Consider the following 8,056-nt stretch of genomic DNA (forward strand, 5'->3'; position numbering starts at 1 on the left):
AGTTTCTACCAAATCAGATTATAGAAACTCTGCCAAATCAGATTGGAGCCTGGTGTAGCCATCCGGTTTCACCAGTCCTCAGTCAAATTGTCCAACCCATGCTAGCATGGAAAGCGGACGTTAAACGACTATGATGATGATGATGATATATATATATATATATATATATATATATATATACTGGAGAATATATTTGAAGTATATGCAGTGATAATGTCACTGCCATAAAGTATTTTTGTAATAATTTCAAAAAAATAAAGATGGAGAAAGTCTTTTAAATTTGGGGAGTCTTAATGATTATGTTTTTGCAGTTTTAAATGTTACTAATCCCTTCCGTCCATTACCAACTGCTTGAAATGGTGTAATTCCATCAATGCTCTGAACTTCCCCCCCCCACACACACACACACATACGTGTACAGATATTCTCGCCACCCTACCCCAATCTCTCTTATTGTCAGACAGAATTTGTTGAGGCAGATCTTCTTTGGCCAGATGCCCATCCTGTAGCTGGTCCTTACCTGTTTCCAAACAATATTTTCCCATAGCTTGACATATATTTCATGGAAGGTTGGAAACAAACAGCCTTACTTATATGATGATGATGCTCATTTACTCCTATCATGTCATGGCTAGACAAGGTTACATGCAAACGCATACATGCTCACATACAGAGAGAAAAAGACTGTCCTTGCATATATCTATCTCTCTCATGCAGCCTCTAGTTACTGAACACTAAGAAACTAAAGCCTTGCTTGCTCCCTGCACACACACACACACACACACACATACACACAAACTAAATCAATAACTCAAAGTGTCGCAATGTTTGCATGTTAGATGAGTAATTTGATCTGAGATTGAGTGTTTGGATAAGGCAGTGAGCTGGCAGAATCGTTAGCATGCCGGGCAAAATGCTTAGCGGTATTTCGTCTGTCACTACGTTCAGCGTTCAAATTCAGCTGAGGTCGACTTTCCCTTTCATCCTTTCAGGGTCGATAAATTAAGTACCAGTGAAACACTGGGTTCGATGTAATCGACTAGTACCCTCCCCTCAAATTTCAAACCTTGTGTCTATAATAGAAAAGATTTAGTGTTTGGACTAAATTACATCACAAAATAGTTACTATTCTACATACATCTTATCATACACACTTTTACTTTATTGCATTGTAATATTATACTTTAAAAATGAGGCAGTGAGCTGGAAGAATCATGAGTATGCTGGACAACATACTTAGCAGCATTTCATTTGTCATTATGTTCTAAGCTCAAATTCTACTGAGGTCAACTTTGCTTTTTATCTTTTTGAGGTTAAGATAAGTACCAGTTGAGCATTGGGATCTATGTAATCAACTTAACCACTTCACACAAAACTACTAGCTTTATGTCAAAATTTGAAACCAGTGTTACACTTTAAATAGGATGGTTAATTAGTAGAATGATTAGTCTTATGGTATTTGTTTCAGTTCTTTACTCTGAGTTGACTCCTTGCTGAAGTCTACTTTTTTTTTTCTCCCTTCCATAGTCAGTAAAATAAAGTACTAAATTAGATATTTTCTTTTCCCAAATTTGTGATTACTTAAAAAATCAGTATACACTTTGCATTGTGGGGAAATTTCCTTCATCAGCTGTCAACTGAATATCACAATGATTTCAGTACTTTCCAACAATTTTACTCCTTCTACTAGTGACACCGAATAGCATTGATGCTAACAGGGAATATTCAGATTATTTGTGCCTACACTAACATGCATTTCTTTTTCTTTGTTATTCATTCCCTCACCATATCAATCCAACTGCAATCATAACCACTCCATGCAGTAACTTTTCTTTTTATTACTTGCTGAGGAATTTTTCTTTATTGTATAACAATAATAATATAAAATGAATGCAAAGTGAATATAAATGTATGTTTGGTTACAATGATTATAAATACGTAAGTTCTATAAAAATGTTTACACATGCATGCACACATACCCAACAAATAATAAGCTGCTTCACAGTTTAGTTTCCCTTGGCTTAAAGCTGACAACTGATTTTACAATCATGATGAATTAGATTCTGATCTATGCGATTAGCCATTGCTTTAAAGTGAGGAAAAAAGGATCAAAGATACATCCCAAACCATAGGCTAATAAGCCCTGTTTCCTGGATTCTGTAGCATATATATATTCCATTCCCCTTGGATAGGATGCCAGTCCATCACAGAATTGTTCACCTTTGCCAGCTAAGTGGTACATGAAATGAATTGTTTTGCTCAAGAACACTACACTTCACCCAGTCCAGGAACCGAAACGACAATTTTACAATCATGAATGCAACACCTCAACCAGTAACCCACACACCTTCACATAAAATATAGTGGAACTGATAAAAAAATATGTATATCAACACTTAACTGGTTATGATATATAGAGCAAATGTCGGAGAAATAATGTAAGTTTATTCTGTTGATGATCCATTGTGATTCTGCATTTAGTTACACTTGGGACATCTAATGTAGAGGTTGTAATGGTGAAATGTATGAAAGAAACAAATTATATTGACTTTTGTGTTTATCACAATTTCCCCTACATTTGCTCTGTATATCATAACCAATAACACTTAGTAAGTGCAGTAGTAACCACACTACTACGCTGAGAGCAAATTGGATTATAATACTCCATATGTAACTCTAAACTCACCAGTAGCAATCATAAATCTAACAGTATCCACAAGATATACTATATCTCTACTTAAACTAAATTCACTGAACAAGTGGTTTCAATATGTATTTCCAACTCTTTAAATGTTTCCACAAAGGGAAATGAAAATTTTAGTTGAATTTAACCAGTATGTTTATTAACAAACATCCTAGCATAGTGTAAAAATCAGTCGAAAAGGGGATCGTTTGAAAACCATGGTATACTGATTTTTCTGACCTAAAGTTAGCTATTATTTCACACTGTTACAAGACCACTTTTTAGCTTTCTTCTATTTACTTCTTCAATATATTAGATTTTTTCCAAATATAGTTAAATTTGGCTTTTGTTTGTTTTTCCTTGCAACATTGTTTTGATGTTTTCTTTCAAAAATAAACCCTCTTACTATAAACATTGATTTTATTAAATAATTATTCTTACTTTTGAAGACGTATTTGTTTACACTGTGAAGCAGGTTGCAACTTGTTAGGTGTGAATCAAAGTTTAAAACAAAAATTTATATACAAGCTTGTGTTGAAACAAATTAACATAAAGTTTTGATGGAAGGTTTTGAATTAGTTTACATTTAAGTACAAAATCGTAGGACCAGGAGCAGTTTCAGGCAGGTTGGTATCAAAAGGGTTAAAATGTTGAATTCTTTAAAGAAGAGTGGTCTTTTTGATAATTTGATCAGAGTTATCAAATATACTAAATATTTATATAAAATATAAAGAATATTCATGCTGACATTAATTAAATAATTGGTCTCTTGTGTTATTTAATAATAAAGTTTCTTCAAATTGAAGTGCTATTGACATGGCTGTGTTCAACTGAATGTTTTGCTCAGAATGTATATGAAAATATTAAACTGTTGACTATGAAATAAAATGGTAATCCAATCCAGATTTTGTGTGACTTATCATTACAAATCTATTTTATCTAATTTATATTTGATTGAGCAGGGTGTTCTGTCTGACCTACAGGGTTTACATTTTCTTTCTCTGGTCTGTAAACAGCATATGAGAGAGATTTAGTTGATATCTAAGTGGACTGTTGAAGTCTATGTCTATAAGTTAGCTTACAACGTTGACCCCATCACCACCACCACCACCACCACCCAAAGTATTAACATGGCAAGCATTTGCAACAGATTTCTGGCTTGGAAGTACTTTCATCTTTCCCACTCAGAGAGAGGAAAGAAAGACAATAAAGAGGTATGGGAATTGCCCTACTATACTGATTAAGATAAAACAATATCTATTTTGCACTCTGTTATAAATATATATTAGTGACAAAGGCAGTATTAATACCAAGAGGTAATATTTGTCCCCACTTAAACATGGAGGGTCTGTTAGAACAAACTATACTGTGGTAGATACCATGAAAGAAACTCTCATATTGACTTTTGGTGCCAAATGCACTATTGTTATATCACTAGCAACATGTGTTGGCACTCTGTCACTTACGACGCTGAGGGTTCCAGTTGATCCGATCAACGGAACAGCCTGCTCGTGAAATTAACGTGCAAATGGCTGAGCACTTCACAGACACGTGTACCCTTAACGTAGTTCTCGGGGATATCCAGCGTGACACAGTATGACAAGGCTGACCCTTTGAATTACAGGCACAACAGAAACAGGAAGTAAGAGAGAGAGAAAGTTGTGGTGGAAGAGTACAGCAGGGTTCACCACCATCCCCTCATGGAGCTTTAGGTGTTTTCGCTCAATAAACACTCACAATGCCCGGTCTGGGAATCGAAACTGCGATTCTATGACCGCGAGTCCGCTGCCCTAACCACTTGGCCATTGCGCTTCCACCACTGTGGTAGATACCATGAAAGAAACTCTCATATTGACTTTTGGTGCAAAATGCACTATTGTTATATCACTAGCAATATACCGAATGCATTTTGCACAAAAAGTCAGTATGAGAGTTTCTCTCGTGGTATCTACTGCAGTGTGGTTTGTTCTAACAAACTATTCACATTTAAGTGAGCGTAAATATTACCTCTCTATTATAAATGTTAATGTTTTGCACATGTTAGCTGTTGGGTTGTGTTACTAACTCCTACTACTGCATGAAGTCTAAAAGTTAAACCATTATCGCTGGTGGTTGTACATGGTGTAGATTGCAGCCTATGTATTAAGAGTGGGCGTTCTTTTTCAAGAAGCAAGCTGCATCAGGCGGGCTGCAGTAGTAAAATAAAATTGATGATAATTTTTCATTAGGTTGGCCACACAGTCCCACAAGCTGCAATTAGCCCATGACTGGCTTACAAGCATTATCACAGCAAATTGGAACAGCTTATGCAGTTAAAGAGAGTACCTCTATAGAGGTGCAAAAAACTCAAGAAACTCTGTCAGTGAATTCAAAATGATTTACTTCAGTCAGCTGACTGTTATATTAAGAAAAAAAAGCAACATTGCAGATTTAATCAAAATGTCTTAGAGTTGCCAAATGCTGCCATTTCACAGCTTGATATCAATAATGATTATTCATATCAAGCTGTAAAATGATAACATTTGGCTACTCTAAGACATTTTGATTGATGTCTGTTATGTTGCTTTTTTTTTTCTTTTTGTAAAGCTTTTAAATATTTTCTACAATAGACAGAACCTCTATGCATTTGTTAGCAACAACAGCTAATTCTCCCTACTCTCATAAGTAAGGAAAGAATACATTAGTCAATATCATCATAGATACACAGTGTCTAAAGATGATCATGGCAGGATTGCTTGTTATAGGTTTTCTTGATCAAGGCTGACCCAGGATTAAACGCCAATATTCTGGTGCCACAGAAAAAGCACCCAGTCTACTGTGTAAAGCGGTTGGTGTTAGGGAGGGCATACAGCTGTAAAAGCCACACCAAAGCAGACGATGGGGTTTGACAGTCCCCTAGTTTACCAACTCATATCAAACCATGTCAGCATGGAAGATGGATGTTAAATGATGGTGATGGTCACTTGAAAATGACAGTAAAGAGTTTTGAGTTTATTACCCACAGTAGATACTGAAGTTGATAATGATCGTTGTTGTCTTACAAAACAGCCTGAACCCAACCCAGAACCATGTGGTTGCGAAGCAAGCTTCTTACCACACAGCCACATCTGCGCCTATACTAGTTTTTAATTTTTCTATTTCTATATAGATGATAAAAAACAAACCACAGGCAGGAAATTTGGAAAAGCAAACAATGTCTGTGTATGTAATATTTTTAATGAATTTAACATTTTAATTATTGGAATACCTATAAGATCCTCTTGGTTTAGTAAATTAACTTTGGCCAATAAAATTCTTTGTATCTGATGGAGCTTAGATCTGCTGAGAGCAACAAGCAACTAACCATGTGTGAATGCATTAGTAGAATTGTAAAGACAGTACCTTAATAAAATTTTAATGAGAAAAACAAGTATTTATTCACGAGTTCTGTTAAGAGAATGTTGATTTATTTTATTTTCCCTTTACAGCTTTTTAAAAGAAAGTTTCATATCTGAAAGTGGTATTCTTTTATTTATTTTTTTTACTTGTTTCAGTCATTTGACTGGAGCCATGCTGGAGCACTGCCTTTAGGACTTATTCTTTGTAAGCCTAGTACTTATTCTATCGGTGTCTTTTGCTGAACCACTAAGTAATGGGGATGTAAACACAGACACACAAACATATACATATATAAATATATATGTATATATGACAGGCTTCTTTCAGTTTCTGTCTACTCACAAGGCTTCAGTTGGCCCAAGGCTATATTAGAAGACACTTGCCCAAGGTGTCATGCAGAAGGACTGAACCCGGAACCATGTGGTTGGTAAGCAAGTTTCTTACCACACAGCCATGCCTGCGCATATGTAGCTTAATATTTTCAACAATCATGTCGAAAAATGTTTTTTTGTGTGTGTGTGTATGTACACACACACAAAAAAAAACATACAGAGGGAGAGAGTGTAAGAAAAAGATGGGGTGAGCATGCTGGGTGAGAGATTAGGATAACAATTTTCACCAAAGTTTGGTAACACACAACACTGCTTGCATGATGGTGACACTCATTTACAACTATCACACCATATCAAGGCAAAGAGATAGTCGCACACACATGCGTCCACACGCATAGATTTAAATATACATGATAGGCTTCATACCATTTTTATGTACCCTCTCCTTCTTTCTCTCCAGGGACAAATGCAACTAGCTTAGCTGCCCACCTACTTAATCGGCTATCTTTCGTCTCAACTCGAAATTTGTCAACGAACTACTCGGTAATTTCCATGGATGTATCAAAGGGAAAGTTATATGTGTGTACCTGTTTCATGTGTGTGTGTGTAGTACGATCCGTTAGATGTGCAATGTCAGTGTGAACACATGACAGAGTGTAAGCGCCCTTAGAGAAATGTTGGACATGAGAAACAAGTAAAAGAATAAAAGAATACCAGAAAAATGTTCCGTACCACTGAACCAAGAAGGTTCTTTGAATATGTATGATGTATTGTAAGGTTAAATAGTTTACGTTTGTGTTACTGAGATATTTTGGTTGGTTTATATAGTTGTAGTGAAACTAACACCTCGATTGCCATTGTATACAAAGAAGCCATCTCCTTGCTGTTATAAATATATTCAAGATCGGCCGTAGGAGAAAACACATTTCCCTGTCATCACGTGACTGATTATTATTTGAAGCGGCAAATGCTTCGAACCGTTCCCACCAGAACGCAAACTGACCAATCACGGCCCCTAATAAGGTCACGTGATAGTGTTTTTCTAATCCTCTCCTGGAGCCCCCAGAATGTTATAAATAGCCAAATTATACCCGGCAAATTCGTCTCTGTTCAGATCTCTTAGAGACTGTTCCGTGTACCACACAGCAGCAGCAGTTCCAGCGACTACATCAACAGCTTCGTCCAGCTACGACTACCACCGACGTCGCCATCAGCAACACGAGTCTATGACTACTAACCAGCATCATCGCCACCAGCATTCGCCAACATAGTCAACGCGACTTTAACTATGAACTACAAGATTCGCCAATATCATCAACATGATTTCTACGTACACCACTAACCAAACTACCACGGCACATCTCTCTCTTCGATTCTGTTAGGTGTTTCAGCTTCACCACGATTAATAATAGACAAGAGTTCAGCCAGCGACGAAGATCTGTATAACAAGAACCCGGCCCGGCATGGAAGCCACAACATCACAACTAGTGATCGCTCTGCCACATACATGCCTCAACTTCTTTCATGTACAGACTCTTCCTATTGTGTACTCTAAGAACTGGTATAAATGCTCACACGTGTTACTGACTTTTTTTATCTGCTGTATATAACGCATACACATACATGTATCACTCACACACACTCTTTTCCTTATACGACGGCC

This window comes from Octopus bimaculoides, chromosome 8, assembly GCF_001194135.2.
Source record: "Octopus bimaculoides isolate UCB-OBI-ISO-001 chromosome 8, ASM119413v2, whole genome shotgun sequence".
Lineage (NCBI taxonomy): Eukaryota > Metazoa > Mollusca > Cephalopoda > Octopoda > Octopodidae > Octopus > Octopus bimaculoides.